This window comes from Notothenia coriiceps, unplaced genomic scaffold (assembly GCF_000735185.1).
Source record: "Notothenia coriiceps isolate Sejong01 unplaced genomic scaffold, NC01 NC01_scaffold00037244, whole genome shotgun sequence".
Lineage (NCBI taxonomy): Eukaryota > Metazoa > Chordata > Actinopteri > Perciformes > Nototheniidae > Notothenia > Notothenia coriiceps.
Window position 1 is genome coordinate 20,373,996 of NW_011369945.1, and position 18,078 is coordinate 20,392,073.

The window sequence follows — 18,078 nt, forward strand, 5'->3', positions numbered from 1 at the left end:
ACAGGTGTGCCTTAGGCTGGCCACAATAAAAGGCCACTCTGAAACGTGCAGTTTTGCTTTATTGGGGGGGGTCTGGGGGGGTCAGAAAACCCTAGGGTTAAACCCTAACCCTAACCCTAACATGTCACCCATCTCCTTCGCATAGAGTTGATCAGGTTGTTGATTGTGGCCTGTGGAATGTTGGTCCACTCCTCTTCAATGGCTGTGCGAAGTTGCTGGATATTGGCAGGAACTGAAACACGCTGTCGTATACGTCGATCCAGAGCATCCCAAACATGCTCAATGGGTGACATGTTAGGGTTAGGGTTAGGGTTAGGGTTAGGGTTTAACTACTGTTTTAATTTAGTGCATGTATTGACTATAGTTAGCTTAACTTGTCTCATGCTAACAACTTTGTCATTAAAAAAAACTATATATTGAAAGAAGAAACTTAATGCATACTCAAACTTATGTGGACATGTTATGGTAACTCTCACTGCCAGAAGGGTATACAAAGGTCAACAGTCTCCATTGAATACAAGTGGGCGCACAAAAAACGCTAGCCTTATACAGCCAACTGCTCCAAACATCGCTGTAACTTCTCAAATACACGTTTTTTTGGATAAAGAAATCATGTGTTAGGTGAGGGATTGGTTATAGCTCTGCAGACATATGCAATGTAGCACATGCTTGTTTGAGCCATTTATTAGCTCATAAACTACTTTCCAGGCGACAGGGTTACCTACCTGTCAGTGAAGATGCCACAGGGTCACAGTGGGACACAGTGCTGTTGGAGGGCTTTAATTGCAGGCTTAATGAGAGGACAGAGAACAAGCTGCTGCAGAGCGAAGACGAGGAGGCGTAGAGGAGAGGACACAAAGGACAGCTTAGAAGACTCTGATGTCCCAGCTCATTCAGAGTAAAGTGCCTCATCGTGTTGCTTTTGTCCGACTCTCGTCGCTCTCTATAATAATGACGAGGGATTCATTTGTTTGTTTCTTTACAAGAGTTTGTTTTAACGGTCGTCACCATTAAGAAGCTTTTCTGCTAGCCCCTGAGGGCGGATGCATTTAAACAGGACCACTTTATTATAGTGTAAAAACTCATAATTTGACACATTCAAATCTAAACTTTTCTCAGCTACTGCATATCCTGGAGTTTATCTCAGGTTCAGTTCAGTTATCTCACAACATTGCGGCATGCTTCCACCTCTAAATAAGGTATTATTTTACCTAAATGAATGCGCTGTATTTTCTCTCACCATCATCCATTTTATAGTTTTAATGACCAAACACCAATTGATCTAACACCACTGGGTGAAACTCTTGTAGGCCTAATTGGTAATTAGCTTTTAGCCTGTTAAGATAATAAGCTAACGCATGTTTCCTCTCCCCCTCTGAATAGCAGGTTTTAGTTTTTTTCATCCTGAAATTTGACAAATGTGTGTTCCTTTCTTAAAGCGGGTGTTTGATCCTCTCAGGCAGGCAGGGGGTCCAGGAGCCCCCCCCCCAGGGATGACATCCCTCCCAATGGGATAATTGTTTTTACCCCAGCTGTGATTCAGTTGTGCTGGTCCATCTAATCCCAAATACTATTCTGTAAAATCAATGCATAGACTTGTCTTGTTAAGGTCGGCCTGGTTTCCTACAGCCCCCCCCCCCCCTGTCTGAGCCTCGCCAACAAAACAACCCCACTCCCCAGCAGCGGGAGACTTCCTCCTGCAGCTCATGAGATGAAAGGATGAACACAGTGCAGCACAGAGTAAAGATGGACCAACAAAAGCTGCATATAACATCAAAGTGTTGTTTCTGAAGGGGGGGGGTAGGCACTGAGAAAAATACATGGTGGATGTTCAGGTAACAACACATCTGTGTTTCAAACTGCGATACCTTTCATTAGACTGCACACACTTTCACCTCTTACAATCTGTGTATTCAGACCACATCTCACAATCCTGCTACATTATTTCATGAGGAACAGATCATGAGGTGGTATAAACCAGAGACTGAATTAACTGATGGGCTTTGGCTTGATTTGAATGTGAATAAAAAGGTGTTTGTCCTCTGTTTCAGGTGGATTTACCTGCAACACGATCGCTCTCTGACCCGGTGAAAGCACAGGAACTGGCTCAGCTTAATGAGGTGTGAACGTCTTTAAACAAGGAGCTTCTTGTGCTCATGTGGCTCTTATTCTTAAAAACCCAAATTTCATTTAATAACAACTTCTTTAGCTCCATACTGTTCCCTTGACTGACATCAATAAATGTTACGAACGCCCGAGTGTTCCACAAATGTATATTTTGGTTGGTTTGAATTCACAATGTTTGGCATCAAAGCACTGCAAAACGTTTCTCTGCATTACAAGGATGGTGTTAGCCACCGAAGTGACTGATCAATAACCAGATTAAGAGCCACAAACTAAATAATACTGGAGTTAAAAATGCACTAAATATTATATAAACCCCAGGTCACAATAACTGGGAATTTAATTGGAAGCATTGTTTTGTTCGCGATCGGACCGAACCAGTCCTAGAACCGCTTTGGTGGAAAAGGGGTATGAATGAACAGAAGGCCCAAAAGTCAGTGCACATCAGGATAATCTATTTTATACAATTTAAAGTGTCCAGTGTTTAAAGAAAAGTGGACATGTCTCCATGTTTCAGGCAAGATAAAATGATAATAATCAAATGAAACACAAAATCATAGCCTATAAAATATTCCTGCATGTGCACACTGTAAATGCAGCTAAAAACATGATTAATCTTGCTTTTGATTGCACTGAATCCTCTTCTGTTTTTGCCAATTTAAGCGTAATACTCATACGTTCTTGTGCAGATTAAGAAGAGGAGCTCCAACATGCCCGGTGCTGCTCGTTGTGTAACCGCAGATGTGTGTGTAATCAGATTGTGCCATGCACAGTGTGTTTATTGAACGGCTGCAGTGAGGTGTGAGGAGGCAGAATGCAGCACATTCCCCATTCTAACCAGGGAGTGTCAGCAAAGTGATAACAACTATAAAACAATGCTAATCTCTAATCTAATACAAACCCACATGCACTTCAACATACTTAACACTCAGTCATGAGGAGAGTTTACTCGCTGTACATCAGTGCAGTACAAATCCTTCATGACCTCAGTGCCCCCAGCACTTCCTGCTCAACATGTGCGATGACAGTTAGATACTAATGTGAAAATCTGACAGCAATTTTGGAAACGTGGAAAAGTTTGTTCCACGTTATTTTTTATCTCCCAGCATGCCTTATTCCTTCCACCTGACTGTGTCTCATATATTGGTGTGAGCCTCCATTCAGGACTCCTTTTCCAGGTGAGTGACTCTGAAACACTGAGGGCGTAATCCCCAAGTGTTTGCCTGTGTGAGAGGGGGGGGCCTTGTAGAAACCCTGGGAGTCCGGCATCAGATTCACTACAGGACGGAGAGTCTGTAGCTCGTGGAGGAAAGTTACTACAGTACATCCTCTGGGGAGCATGATTGCTGAACCTTCACTCCTTCTCCATGTTGGAGGAAATGAGCAATGAGCCCTGTCATGCTTCGTTGTGATTGGCTGCAGATAAGGACCACCACCCACATTAGCAGCAGGTAATTATTTGGATTTCTTCAGCAGGTGGTGATGGAGGCGGTGATCAGACTCCGGGGCATCTCCAGATAAACATCGCACACCAGTCCCTGCGACGCTCACTGGGAGCCCCCATATCTCTGCACAACACGTCGTTACACTCTGCGTACTATGGGTTGGTGGGGGGGCTTTACTACACCAGCATGGGAGTAAAGTGCTCTCTAATGGACCAACAGCGTCGATAGGAGGAAAGGAAAATGTACCTTGATAACCTTGTAGCTTCCCTCTCTTTTTAAACAGGATTAACCCAGAGACAGTGCAGCTTCATTGATATTCACGCATTAAAGATGCATTTAAAAAAGGCACAATGACTAACATCTGTGGTTTGCAGACTTCCCAGAATCACTCTCTTTCAAGAACGTTGTGCCCGTTATTTGTGCATTGTTTCAGCGCTTTGTATGCCATATTCCTATCTTTGTCGTCATGACTATTGGCCCCAGGTCAGCACTTTTTCATAAAGTCTGACAAAAGGAAACATCCCAAAAAACAGCACAAATAAAAGCCATTCAGGCAGAGAGACAAAATCCTGCCATTTTCGTATCTTTGTCATTAATACGTACTGACCCCAGGTCTGCACGTTTTCATAAATCCTGACATGCAGGCAGAGAGAAAATCCTGCCATTTATTACATCACTGCATTTAAGCAAAGTTAGGTATTGAGTGCACTCCTCTACATGGACATGACTTCATATAGATCAACAGACCAGCTGTAGACTAAATCAGATAATGTTGATCAAAACACCACATATAAAGCAGAACTGTTCTGCTTTAGTTCCCTTAGTGATGCAGTCATTCATTCAGTAGCATATGAAGAGTTACTGTCAGCACTAATTACCCCAAATGAAGCTTGTCTAATGGGAAACAAATGAACAGCAGATCAGTGCTTCACACCTCCCTCAGTCTCAATTGGACAGAGTTATTCCGGCACTGACTGTGCACCGAGAACATGATCTGTAGACATGCATTTTGTCGTTGGGCCGCAATAAATAAAGTTGAATTCTCACACACACCTCCGGCAGGTTTCCTATTGTGTGCCGCCCCCCCTCCCCAGGCCTCAGAGGTCATGAGAAATGTTGACTTAATCCTTTCTGCCACTGAGAGTCAAGGAAAAGAGCCTTTGTTTGTCCACAGGCTGCAACAAAAGGAAGGATTGGGAGCAGCGAACACACCACCTGCAATTAAGAGCTTAGCACCTCGCTCTGAGGAAACGTCCAGATTAGTGCGGAGCGACGAGGGAAGCAGAGCGAGGTGTTCCTCTCAGAGTATACAGTCATCTGATAACTGTTGATCACAATGAGGCGCTTTAATGACCTCATGAACAGGCCTCTGTGTGTGTCACCATATGCTGAGTCATGAACACATCTGCTGAGGGACAGGAGGTGGCAGTCATGAGAAACACACACTCCTTTAATATACAGTAACTAAAAACTGTGTGTGTGATGTGAAGCATGAAGTTCATCAGGATTAAAGAGGGTCACATGACTGGAACAAGTAAAAACCAGTTGATATAAAGTATCCTTAATCAGGAAAGCATGTAAGAGTTCAAGATTAATGATTTTATTTATGGATGGCCTTCTGCACTTCTGACAGACATTATTACCTATTATTATTATTATTATTATTATTTTTGAGTTAATCAGAACATGTTAGGGCAGACAGTATTACATTTACTTCATATACATTGTTTGATGGAACATGAAATTATTTACGAAAATAGGGCAGGACTTAAAGTAGGATTGATATGGTATAAATATATAATATCCGTTTAAAAGTTATAATACTTGCGGAATAAATGAAATAAGTTTGTGGATAAACATCTTCTTTTTTTGAAGCAAAGTTGGCATGATCAAAATATTTATATAAAATATCTACTACTTCAACAACCTGTTTAAAAATATCAAGCTTGGTATAGCTTATCTACAGTTGGTGTCCAATTGCACATGCCTCCGTTATGTCTTATGAACGTAATTGTATTTTTATGAAACTTCTCGGTTCGTTATCATGTTCACACAGACTGGTGCTCCACACTCTCAGCTTCATCACTGCACATTATAACTGAAATCTGCTAATAGGTTTATGTTCTATAATAAGTGTTTCACTGATGCTGGATGTTTGAAGCTTCCTCAGTGACACCGAGCTGCAGCTCCAGGATCTCTGTGGTCTTCTCTAACTCTCACAGTCATTTCTCCGTGTGGCGCCTGGACCCGGATCATTTAGAAACCCCCATGGAGACATGCAGGTGGCTGCTGAGGGGGGTGCACTGTCCCAGGAGGGCGTGTGGATGCAGCAATATAAATATATGCTATAAGTGCTAAGGAACTAAAATCTTATATTAAATATATTATATTGATTCACACAGATCAGACAGGCCTTTCAATAAAAGAGCCACATCAAATCTAAAAAAAAAGCCACAATAAATATTTTATGCTCTGCAGGCTGGGCTAACTTTTGTAGCCTGATAGACATGTGAGATACTTTTGTTGTTAGTTTTAAAATAATATCTGTGCTGAGCTGACACTTTTTAATGTATGCAGAGTTAAACAGCATGCAGGGTGATCATTTCCCTGCAGCAACACCAGGTGGAGACTGCAGCACAAAGTTACTCATAGAATTTAATGTTTTTATATTCAGAAAGATCCACCATATTGTCTTTGGCCACAAGAGGCTGAAGCACTTTCTCATGTTCTGAAAACTAAAAGCATTCATTTCTTCTAACAGGTGAGTTTAATCGCTCTTACAATAAATCAATAACATCAATTATTAAAACACATTTTCCTGTTCATTCCTTTTCTCATTCTCAACTCCTCACATACAGATGGTTACATCTTTTTCGCAGGTTTAACGTGGTGAATTCAAACAAATCCAGTTGGTCAGATTTATAAAAGATTGTGTTTTGGTTCGAAAATATTAAAAGTATTTATTGTTACCTTTTAGATTCCCTCAGGACATGATATGATATCTTCTGAGGTAAAGTTTGTTTGATAAGTCTTTCCTCTGATAGTTTTTGTAATTGAACAATAGGATTAATAGATGAGCATTTGCCCAACATTCGTCCACTTTTGATGATGTGGAACACTGTGATTGGCTGGTGAACAAACAACCAATTACTGAGCATCTGGGTGGAAAGGTAAAACCACAAATAGCATAATAATGCCTCTTCAAGAAGCAGTAACCAGAAAATAAAGTTCTGAAAGTGATATTTAATCAAGATATAGAGATCCAAAAAAATCTGTTGTAGTTGGTCAAACATGCTAAAGAGTTGTCAGAGAAGCGTCATCTAAATACACTCTGTATAACTGCAGTTAACTTCCTGCAGCTGTGCAGAGGAGCTGAGAAACAAATTTGCTCCGATTACTTTTAATATTTAGTGTGTGACGATAAAACCATGTTGATGAGTCTAATGTTGGTGGATCATTTGAGTTTGAATAAATGAACAGTTGCTCTAGAGCAGGGGTGTCCAAACTACGGCCCGGGGGCCAAATGCGGCCCGCTGGCCATTTTGAATCGGCCCTCAGCTAATTAAAAAAGTATGATGATATATGGCCCACAAATGAAACTTGTGCTTTTCTTATATTGTACTTCTTAAATATATATGTACAAATATATAACACAGTAGTATTCATGTGTTAATAAGCCCACTTTTAAAATAAATTCAGTCAATTCATGTTGATAACATTTTCTAACAAATCTTAGTTGATACAAAAAAGCCTAATAACTTATTTACATAATAAGCCTTGAAATAGAACCTATGTCATCTTATTATATATCACTCTGAGACTTTGGTTTTTAAGGGATGAGCTGCCAACAAGATAGAAGTGAAACCCTAATAGAGAGTTTGGATGTAGCCGGTTTCTTTCTTAAAGCCATATTCATGTATCGATGCCTAATTATTACCTACATGTTGCTAACTTATAACTTAACTGATGAGGCGGTATACTCACCCTTTATGAGTGGCCCAGCCCCTTCGTATATCTTTTTCGTATGTGCCCCTCGGTGAAAAAAGTTTGGACACCCCTGCTCTAGAGTCTGGATCTTGTGTTGCCTGGCCCTGCAGGCCGCTGCAGTCCAGCTTGAGTATGAACCTCGACTGCTCACATGATGGTCTGAAAAAGGATTCCCATTCACAGGTGTTTGAACCCTGCAGCAGTGACAGGAAATGAGATGCACTCACTGAGCTCTGTGGCCACAGGAAGGCGCCCTGACACCAGTTTACTGGAGACTGCGCTCAGCAGGGATCAGTTTTAAAACTACTGCAAATAAAAACACATAATACAATATGACAAATGTCGAGTATTTCTTACTCATACATCGATGTGATGTAATGCTTGTATAACCACCAGCGACACGCTGTGGAGCTATTTTTATAGATATTTTCTATGATGTCCAATCAGCCAAGGTGACACAACACACACAACACACACCACACACACACACCACACACACACACTCACACACACACCACCACACACACACACACACCACACACACAACACAAACACACCACACACACCACACACACACACACACTCACACACACACACACCACACACACACACACACACATAAACACACACACACACAACACCACACACACACACAGATGATCCTTCTCACAATTATTCGGCTTTAGTGAATTAGATAAGCATTGAAGCAAACTGAAGCAACATGAAGTGTGTGAGAAAACAGGAAGTGAGGAGAAAGGATGCAGGGCCCTACCAGGGCGGGAGGAGGAGGAGTTCCGCGGCTGCGGGGGTGCATTTCTGCAGAGATTCTGTACAGGGACAGATTCAGACCAGTGACTGTGGCAAAGATATGAATCGGCTAGGTTCTCGGAGTCACTGTTTGCAGTGCTGGACGTCTGCTGACTCATGCCTGCAACAGATGTTGAGCTGTCACTAGCTGATCTGAGTTGTTTGTAGTTAGCAGTAATGTCATACAAGGTGACTGGCATGTTAAACATACGAGCACTGAGACATGTGAAGTGTATCGTAATGATCCCTGAAAGCAGCACTGACTCGAGATCAGGGGTAAAACGCTTACAGATACTAACTGGCTGCAATGTTCGATGACACTGAGAGTAACAGCCCATCACCAATCAGCTTGACTTTACTGGTCTGCATGCGTGTTCAACAACCCACTAGCAACTCCACATCGGCACACTTTAAACATTAGGGGGCTTTCAAAGTTAGAGCTGGTAGGCCGTTAGCTTTTCAAAAGCTAACTGTAGCAGTGATGCTTCAAAGGCTCACCCATCAGCCTGGCTCTAAGGGCCTGTCAGAGTCATGACCATCCTTTATAAACGTGCGGGCCAGTGGGCGGGCTCCGCGCCCGTACCGGCTAACGCCCCACCCGAGGCCGGCACACCAAGGCCTGGCCTCCTCGGGGTGCGGGGGGGGGGGGTGGGTGTGCTGGGTGGTGAGGGTGTGTGTGTGTGTGTGTGTGTTTGTGTGTGTGTCCTCTCAGGAAGAGCAGGTTATTCTTAACATGGAGGGGGCAGAGAGAAGGTCCTGCAGCTCTTAAAGGATCGCCCACATGGGCCTCCTGAGGGCGAGGGACGGTGTTACCCAACGCAGCCGCAGTGGGAAAGGGAGGAAGGAGGAAATTGACGAGGTGGAAATGCATTGTGGGTGAAAAGCTACCTGGGTGCAGTTGAACGCCACTGGTGTAAAGCACAATAAGCTCCAGAGAAGATTAAATTAATCCATTGACATCCGACGGTCAATCTTTAATGTCTTTACATTTTCATAAAAACTCATTTTGATCACTTTTTTTGTTGCTCAAACTACACACCCATCTCGTAATTCACTGAATCCTCACAGAGAAACACACACACACTGTACATGAGGAAGCAGGAAACACAAAGTACAGCACTGCTGACCCTCTGGCAGCTCGACAGTGATTACTCATCATGTTCATGTACAAACACACAAAGCTGCTACCAAAATGAACCAAAAGGAATATACAGTTAACTTACAGGAATAACTTAGCAGAGAAGTTAATATATATGATGGCCCATCCTCACGTAAAAAACATGAATCCAAGAAAAACACCACCACACGACCCTTATAAACTAGCTTGTTCTAGTAAATCTGCCTCGCCACACTTGGACTTTAAAAAAATGTTCTGTAGAAACAACAATGCCTGATATGCATACTTAATATTATTAATTCCATTATACAAACACTGGCTATATGATTTAAATCACGGGAGACTTTCTCAGCGTCGACCCGGCTTTCACGAAGCTTTTCTAAAGAAGCCACATCAGGAGTTCGTCACAGTGTCACAGGAGTTGTGATCAGTGATGTGCAGACCAAGCAAACGATTAAATGCAAGGCCCAGAATAACAACAGCAAGGAGTAATTTATGCGCATCATCAATAGCAATTTCCTAAAAAATAAGCCCGAAGAGACAAACGCTCTTTAGGAACCCCGAGCAGCTCCTCTGCTGTCCACACCAAAGGACCATGGAAGCTATAACGGCTCAACACTCACAGAAAATCTCACGAGGACGCACCAGGCCGCAAGGCAGGGGGGCACTCCACCCCAAATGACACCCGTCCTACATCTGTCTAGCATCTGTCCCCAAGGTAGAAAACAAAGAGATACAGAAGAAAGAAAGAGGACGACTACACAGGACTACAGTGTTAGCTCCATCGGACGCACAGTTGGGTTATAAGGACTAGGGGGGGGGGGGAAACGTCAGGACTCTACAGAGTTGGCTTCCATCCAGGACTACATGTTGGCGTCCATCAGCTAAGGACTACATGCACTTGGCTCCATCCAGCGACTACATGTTGGGGCTCGCATCAGGACCCACCATGTTTGCGCTTATAGGAGGGACTCAACGTCAGGACTCACAAGTTTGGCTCCATCCAGGACTGACATGTTGGGCTCGCATCCAGGACTACATGTTGGCTCGCACAGGACGCAGCCATGTCGGCTTTTTAAGGACTCCGTCAGGAACAGTTGGCTCCATCAGGAACTACATGTTGGCTCCACCAAGGGACTAACATGTTGGCTCCATCAGGAACTACAGTTGTTGGCTTTACTAAGGACTACGTCAGGACTAGAAGCTGGCCTCCATTAGGACTCCACATGCTGGCTCCATGAGTTCTACATCAGGGGCTGCATGTGGCTTTAAGGGACTCACGTAAGGACCCATGTTGGCTGTACTCGGACTAACATGTTGGTCTTACCATTACATTGGTCCCATTAGGACTACATGTTGGGCTGGCATCAGGACTAAACTGTTGGCCGCTATCTGGACTCACATCAGGACTACATGTTGGCTCCATGGGGTACCCAACACGGAGAACAGGAAGTAGACAAAGCAAAGACACACTCTGCTTTGATGCATTACGTCCACATCGTGGTTTATGATAACATCATTGTTTTATGAACTGATTAGTTCTAATGATGACTCTATAATTGTATGATGTCTCACAGCACGGTTCTTTGCACACTTAAACCAGGATTCAACATTTCCAAAACAGTTTCGATTACAAAAATACTTTTTGTATTCTTTAAAATACTCAAACACCTGTAGCAGCCATCTCGGGTTTTTCGCTTTTTTTTGCGAGTCAGTGCTTAATATGTATGATAAATCATAATAATAACATTAATATGAAATGATACAGAGTAGTANCCTAGGGTGTCAGGTCCACTCCCCATTTATAAAAATAGCACTTTACCACCGCGCCCCCTCTAATCTCAGATGCACCCTGAGTCATTTTGTTTACGTCCAGTGAGCTTTTCTAAAATATACAGTAAAGAGACAAACCCACCAGCATTATAGAATATACTATATGACTTTGAGCCAAATACTTGTTTTTGGGCTGTATAAATTAATTGACTTGAAACAGTTGGCGATTTAGAGTACTGGCACCTTTTTTATTCCAATTCAAGCACTGCTTATAAGCACTTAACACACACAGGTACACATGGAGGTGATTAGGTGTGTTTTGTGAATTAACCACACTTTTTGACTAATACAAATTTTGACCAGAAACGTCAGAGGATAACTTAAATATTTGTATAATTTCTGTATTAGAATATTTACACAACAAATGATGGCATTCCATTAAAGAGTTCAAGAGGTCACTTAAGAGGTCTACCTCATGGTGGTGATGGAGGAAAAGTCATGGAGACTCGTTAGGATTCATTCTCTGGGATGCAATATTAGTTTAAAAATTAATAAATAGTGTGGCATAAAACTGCACTTGTTTAATCCTTCAGTTTAAAACTTGTTTTTGTCACTACCTCCCACTTATTCCTTTAGGCTTAATGTTACCGTGGAGGATAACAGGCTGGCTTACATGGATTTCCTGTCTGCGTTTGACCATAAGAAGAGTGGTGAGCGTCCCCCTGCCTTTCCTGGTGCTGAGAGACAGAAAGAGTCTTTGGACGGCCTCAGTCCAGCCTCAGCGCCACATCTGTATAAGGTGAATCTTGCGGCATGCTTCATTTTCTCTGTCAACAGTTCCTAAGCTGATCACTTTTCTGTGGCTTTGTTCTCCAGGCTTTCTCTGCGTTTGACCAGAGGGGGACGGGGACGGTGACAACTCTGGAGTTTCGTCAGGTGTTAGATCCTTTTTGCGCCCGTCTGTCAGACAAACAGTACAGACACATGCTGACCAAACTGCAGCTGGACTGTGAGACCTGCACTGTTAACTGGAAGGACTTCCTCAACACGTTTCAATCAGAGAGCCCACTGGTAAGAGAAGCTGCTTCCAAATGTGCTGAAATATAGTTCAACATTTTGGGCAATGTGCTTTTTTCTTTCTTTAGGTGGTGCTTACATATTAACCATGGTCACCAAACATAACTTGCTTAGTATCGTTCGCATTGTCCAATTTGCCAAAGCTAGCATGTTGACGCTAGCTCAAAAAAAGGTGGTGCCTGAGCTATGTCTCACAAAGATGCTTGCATGCATTCTCCTGTTGTTACAGTTCACAAGTATGTCAAAATGCAGTGCACTATAAGTACCCATTATGTGTTAAGACTGTCTACAAAGTTTAAGAGCGTTGGATGTGGAATGCTGAACACACATGAAGAGGGCACAATTACCATACAAATACGATAATTCTTGTATATCTGGCAAATCTGATGGAAGGTTCTGAATTAAGACAGACTGTTAGTATTGTAATGCTAAGCTAGGCCAATACAATCATTGTACTCAACAAAAAGTGTGTGCTTCTCTTCATAATGCAGATTTCAGAGAGCTGCCTGAGTAAGACTATTGAGCGACGGACAACAACAAGATCCCCTACCCAGACCAAGACCCCTGAAACTACAGAGCACAATGAGGAAAATCAACAAATCCAGGACTTCATCTCAGGTCCTTTATATGAAATCACCAAAAAGCAGATGGATCTGAAATCCTCCAGCAGCACAACAAGACTCTCAAATGATCAGGTAAAGCTGGGAAAAATAAATGTAATATTCGAGTGAATAATTTTTCCGTGAATTCAAAGAGGAGATATTCACAAGCACATTTACGACGACTCTCCCAGTGCTTTCAAGCTGAAGCCACACATGGCATCAGTCCATGGTTACAAATGAGGACATGAATTCTGCTGTATTTGCCAGTTCCACGCTTTTTACACTGATATGTTTTCTTTAATTATTCTAATCAAAGTCTAATTTATCTTTGTGGATCATTACTGACTGCGTGAGGAAGTTATTCATCTGTAAAGCTAATTCACTCCGCTGTGTGGAACTCTCTTTGGGGTACCTGCCCCCCAGTGAAGATTATTATTGTGTGCTTCCTTTTTGCTTCTCAGATTGAGTGTGTGTGGAGTCAGATTCCTGTGAACGAGCAGAAGAAGCTGCAGTACAGAGACTTTCTGGAGCTTTTTTTTTGAGTTGGGAAGGACTCCCCGCACAGAAACAGGGGGTCCCACTGACAATGTCCCATCGCCTTCCTGTGAGCCGAGAGAAACAGCCTCAGCAACAAAATCCTGTTCCCCAGAGACTGCAGGTGTTTTTCTACATGGCATAAATATAAGGCACATGACAGGATTTGAATATGTCAAACTTTACCCAACATGGATGTATGTATTCTAATAACACAATAATTCAATCTCAGTTGAGTTGCACAATACTCTTTTCTATTTTAATTACACTGCTGTATGATTTGATGCACAAAGGAACCAGCTTCTCTTCAAAGCCAGTCAAGTTAGGTTTGTTAGGACAAGAAAGTAAAGACTCGTGGTAGTAGATTATTTAGACAAGGAAATAGGTTAGATTATAAAACGCCAGAAAAAAATATTTACAGACATTATATATGATTGAACTTGAGTAAAACCAAACCGTTCTCTGCTTTAGACATATACATAAGTTAGCTTACATCCAAAAGATTGCACAACAATACCCTCTCTCACTCAGTTTTACGTATTTCCCAGCCAAGTGCCTGCCTCCGCACTTACAAACCCTCAGACAATTAATCACAATCACTCTTGCTATAAAAAGCTTTAAAAAAAGCACACAGAGCATAAATGCAGTTTTGGAAAATGAGTAAAACTGAATGATAGAGGTAGTGCCCACTTATGCGGATAATAGATATAAATACGAATGTGTTCCCAAGAGAAGATTTTTTACTTTTATATATACTTTAGAATGTCTTGGTTGATCAAGGTACAGTACAGCATGCCCCTACTGTCTTGATTTCAAACCATAGTTTTTATCTTTGCAGGTAAATCTAAAAATAATCCTATGTCAAGCATGTTATTTAATTTGGCGTAACTACAGAAGTGAAAGGACTTATTTAGCCTTGTTTTCAAATGATGACAGTGTTAAGGGAAACTACATCCGACTAATAAATGAATGAATTCATTGTATCATCCTCTGTTGACAAGCTATGCCGCAAACTACTTAAGAAAAACTGTAATTTTTTTATTTTATGTAGTTGTGCTGTCCTTCTCCTAACCTACCCTCACTCCTCTCTAGACCGCCCCTGTGTGCTCCTCCAGGCGTCCCTCCTCGGTGGGGAGGCCGGGAACAGGGAGCCCGCCGGGCAGCAGGGGGAGGGGGCTGCGAGGGGGGGTGCAGCGCTGCTGGAAGGAGATCCAGAGGAACTGTGCCATGGAAGATCCTCAGCGAGAAGGACACATCAGCACTACCTCCTTTCTCAGTGAGCAGCCAACCACAATCATATACTGTATATATATATTCCTTCTACCGGCTCTATGCTAATGAATACTCTGTTGCAGAGATCCTCCACTCTCTGGGCATTAATATGACACAGGAGCAGCTTGAGCACCTGACTGTGAAGTTTGACATCATCAACAATGGCTGTGTTTCCTATCACAACTTCCTACGTCACTTCCTCCTGAATCTGCAACCAGCAGAGGCAAAGACTGCATATGAGCGACGGAGATTGCCTCTTTCAATTACACTGGTAAAAAAAAAAAAATCTTATCCTTAAATATAATATCTGCATGAAATAATCAGTAACTGTGCCACAAATACATCCAAGTCTGTTGTTTTTATTCTTTTAAATACCGGTTTGTAAATCTGTCCTCTGTCCCATCGTACCTCTGATTTTGAGAGAAAGTGTTACGAAATCTGGATCCAAATGACTAAACAAGTGCATCATTTTTTAAGATTTAGAATTGCTTTTTGGTAACCCTTAATCAATAGACAATTGCCATTTATAAGAGCCGACTTAATGTGTAGTACATGGCTAATAATGATAACTGCTACAGAACGGTATTGAGACGAGGCATGAAGAAACAATTTAGAGAAGGGACATTCATTTTATTTTATGCTAGTTTTTATAGAAGCTAAAGTCACAATGTCGACAAGATTTTCAAAGTATTGAGAATGAAGTTGTCACGTCGATAATAAGGTGAAACCAGTATTTGTTCAGGACATAGAAAAATATAAATTAAAGGCTTAAGATTCTGCCAAAGATGCCAAACTAAAATGTTGTAGTACTTCGGTAGGCATGTTAACATTTAAAATTAAACTTTTCCCTCATCTAACCCATCTTTCCAATCATCACTGCTGGAGTGAATGTGAAATTGGGACACAGAGAATGTACTCTCAGCCACACATACCCATGCTGAGCAGCACATTAGCACTTTTCAAATTAACTCCACAGTCCCTCTCCTTTCCTCCGTTTTACGTCTAATATATTGTAGTTTTACTGCCTGAAAAGTGGGTTACAGTAAAGGGGTGCTGGGGTGGCTCCGTAAAGCGAGGGGGGGTGATGAGCAACGCCGGGTTGCCAGATTGTGTAAACTCAGCGGGGACCTCCCACCCTCAGGCTCTCGACTATCGCCTCATATGACAAGCAAATTGGGCGAGTTTGGTGAGTTTTGGAGCTTTTTTTGGCGCGGGGAGGTGTATATGAAGCTTTGAACAATGACACACGGGTGGGCACGTTCTAAAAAGAACTCCCGCTGAGCGACTAAGCCGAGCCCCAAGCTTCAGTGGAGCGTGTGGGTGAGGGCCTAATCTGGCAACCCAAAAGCTGCAACCTTCCAAACCAACTTCGCAAATCACACAAGACCTGCATTGTCTCCCACCATCTGCGGGAAACTGCAGAGACCTCCTGTGATTTTATCTGATTCGATAATGTGTCTGAACACGAGTTTACAGACAAAACATTTTTATCTGATCACAGGACGAAAAACACTTTGTTCTCAGCTTGTGATTTTAACCGATGAATGTGGGCGCTCTCACCTATATTTGTTGTTTTCTTTCTTATTGTTCATGTCTTCCTGTTTGGGTCTTTTACTCTTTGGTCTGATTGGATTCTGGATGGTTCGGTCCAGAAGAGTGAAGGTGTGCTGAGCAGAGACTGTGTGGAGGTCATGCTGAGGATCCACAATGTGGTCCATTCCTCCTGGACCTCCATCTGACGCTGCTTCCTGACATGTGACCGCCCCCGAACAGGAAGGGTCTCCGTGCAGGACTTCAGGAAGGTGAGATCAGCGGCAGCGCTCCACCCTGAAGAACTCCACCTGCACTGCTGCATCCGAGCAATATCAAACACTTCAGGTTCCTTATGAATTATTGATGCAATCGTTTGAGCTCCACTTCTATCAAAATGTCCAAAGCAGACTGATGGAGAGTGACTTGAAATCCATGAAGCTCAAGCTTACAGGCTTGCAAACACCGCCACCGCCACATACACACACACACACACACGCTGTCAGGTGAACACACCTGTTCACTTGACAGCCAATCAGTAATTTTAATTGTTCAATTACGCTGAAGGTTGAAACAAGACCATGCTGGCATTTTGGCCCAGGAGAACAGCAGCTGACACTCCCGTTTTATTGTCCCTGCCATTTACCTGCTGTGCCATTTACCGACGACAACGGTTCCTGAGCTAATCAATAGAAACAATTAGCAACCTTATTAGGGATGACATATCCCAAACTGATAAAACATAAGGAGATGTACAAATGTTCGCACGTAATTACGTTTGCTGATGTTGCCCTGCAGGTGCTGCGCCATTTCAGCGTCAGACTTTCAGAGGAGGAGTTCTTCCACCTCAGCTCATATTTTGATGCCAACACCACGGGGAGGACCTGCTACAACAACTTCCTTTGGGCCTTTCTTCACTGACATTCAATCTGATGCCTACAACTCTTAGCAAGCATGGCTGATAAACCAACCACCCAAGACCTTAGACATTCAGGGAACCCAGGTTTTGTGTTTCGCCATTACTGTGTGGTAATTATTTGTTATAATGTAATTAAAACCAAAACAAATCCAAGTATAGCCTGAAATGCAGAAAATCTAATGTGGCTTCTGCATATTAATGGTATCTAAATTTCATTTCAAACCTTTATTTATCCAGATTGTCCATTGAGATCATAGATCTCTTTTTCAAGGGAGACCTGCAGCAATTAGGCTCCACATGAAACAACATAAAACAATAGAAGATATCATACAACATATTTACAAGCTACATTTACATACTTATCAACATTTACAAATACCCATAGTTTCAAAGAGCATTTCACTTAGACTTGCTTTAAAAACATTCAGAGGAATAAAATTGCTCAGTTTCAATTTTAGCTGTAGACTGTTCCAAGCAAGTGGAGCTGCGCACATAAAAGCTGTCTTAGCTAAGACAGTCCTTGCTCTTGGCACATCTAACAATACTACATCATGCGATCTCAGACAATAGCTGCTTGCAACTCTCTGTGTTATCAGTGAACAGATGTAATACGGGAGTTTACCCAACATGGCTTTATAAATAAACATGTACCAATGACTGAGCCTCCGTACAGTAAGTGATGGCAAACCTGCCTTGGCATACAGGGTACAGTGATGTGTAAGTGCTTTACAATTAGTGACCAATCTCAGTGCACTGTGATAGGGAGCATCTAACTTGTTCAGGCAATAGGCAGGTGCATTCATATACAACAAATCATCTTATCAATGATAGGTAAACGTATCTCTCCTCTTCATGTAAAACAAATATCAACATGTCCAGATATATCTTTAT

General features: G+C 42.3%; 1 protein-coding gene across 1 annotated transcript in view; it reads left to right on the forward strand.

Moving 5' to 3' along the window:
- LOC104964947 (oxidation resistance protein 1-like) overlaps positions 1-18,078 on the forward strand; it is a 199,812-nt gene that overhangs the window by 145,222 nt on the left and 36,512 nt on the right.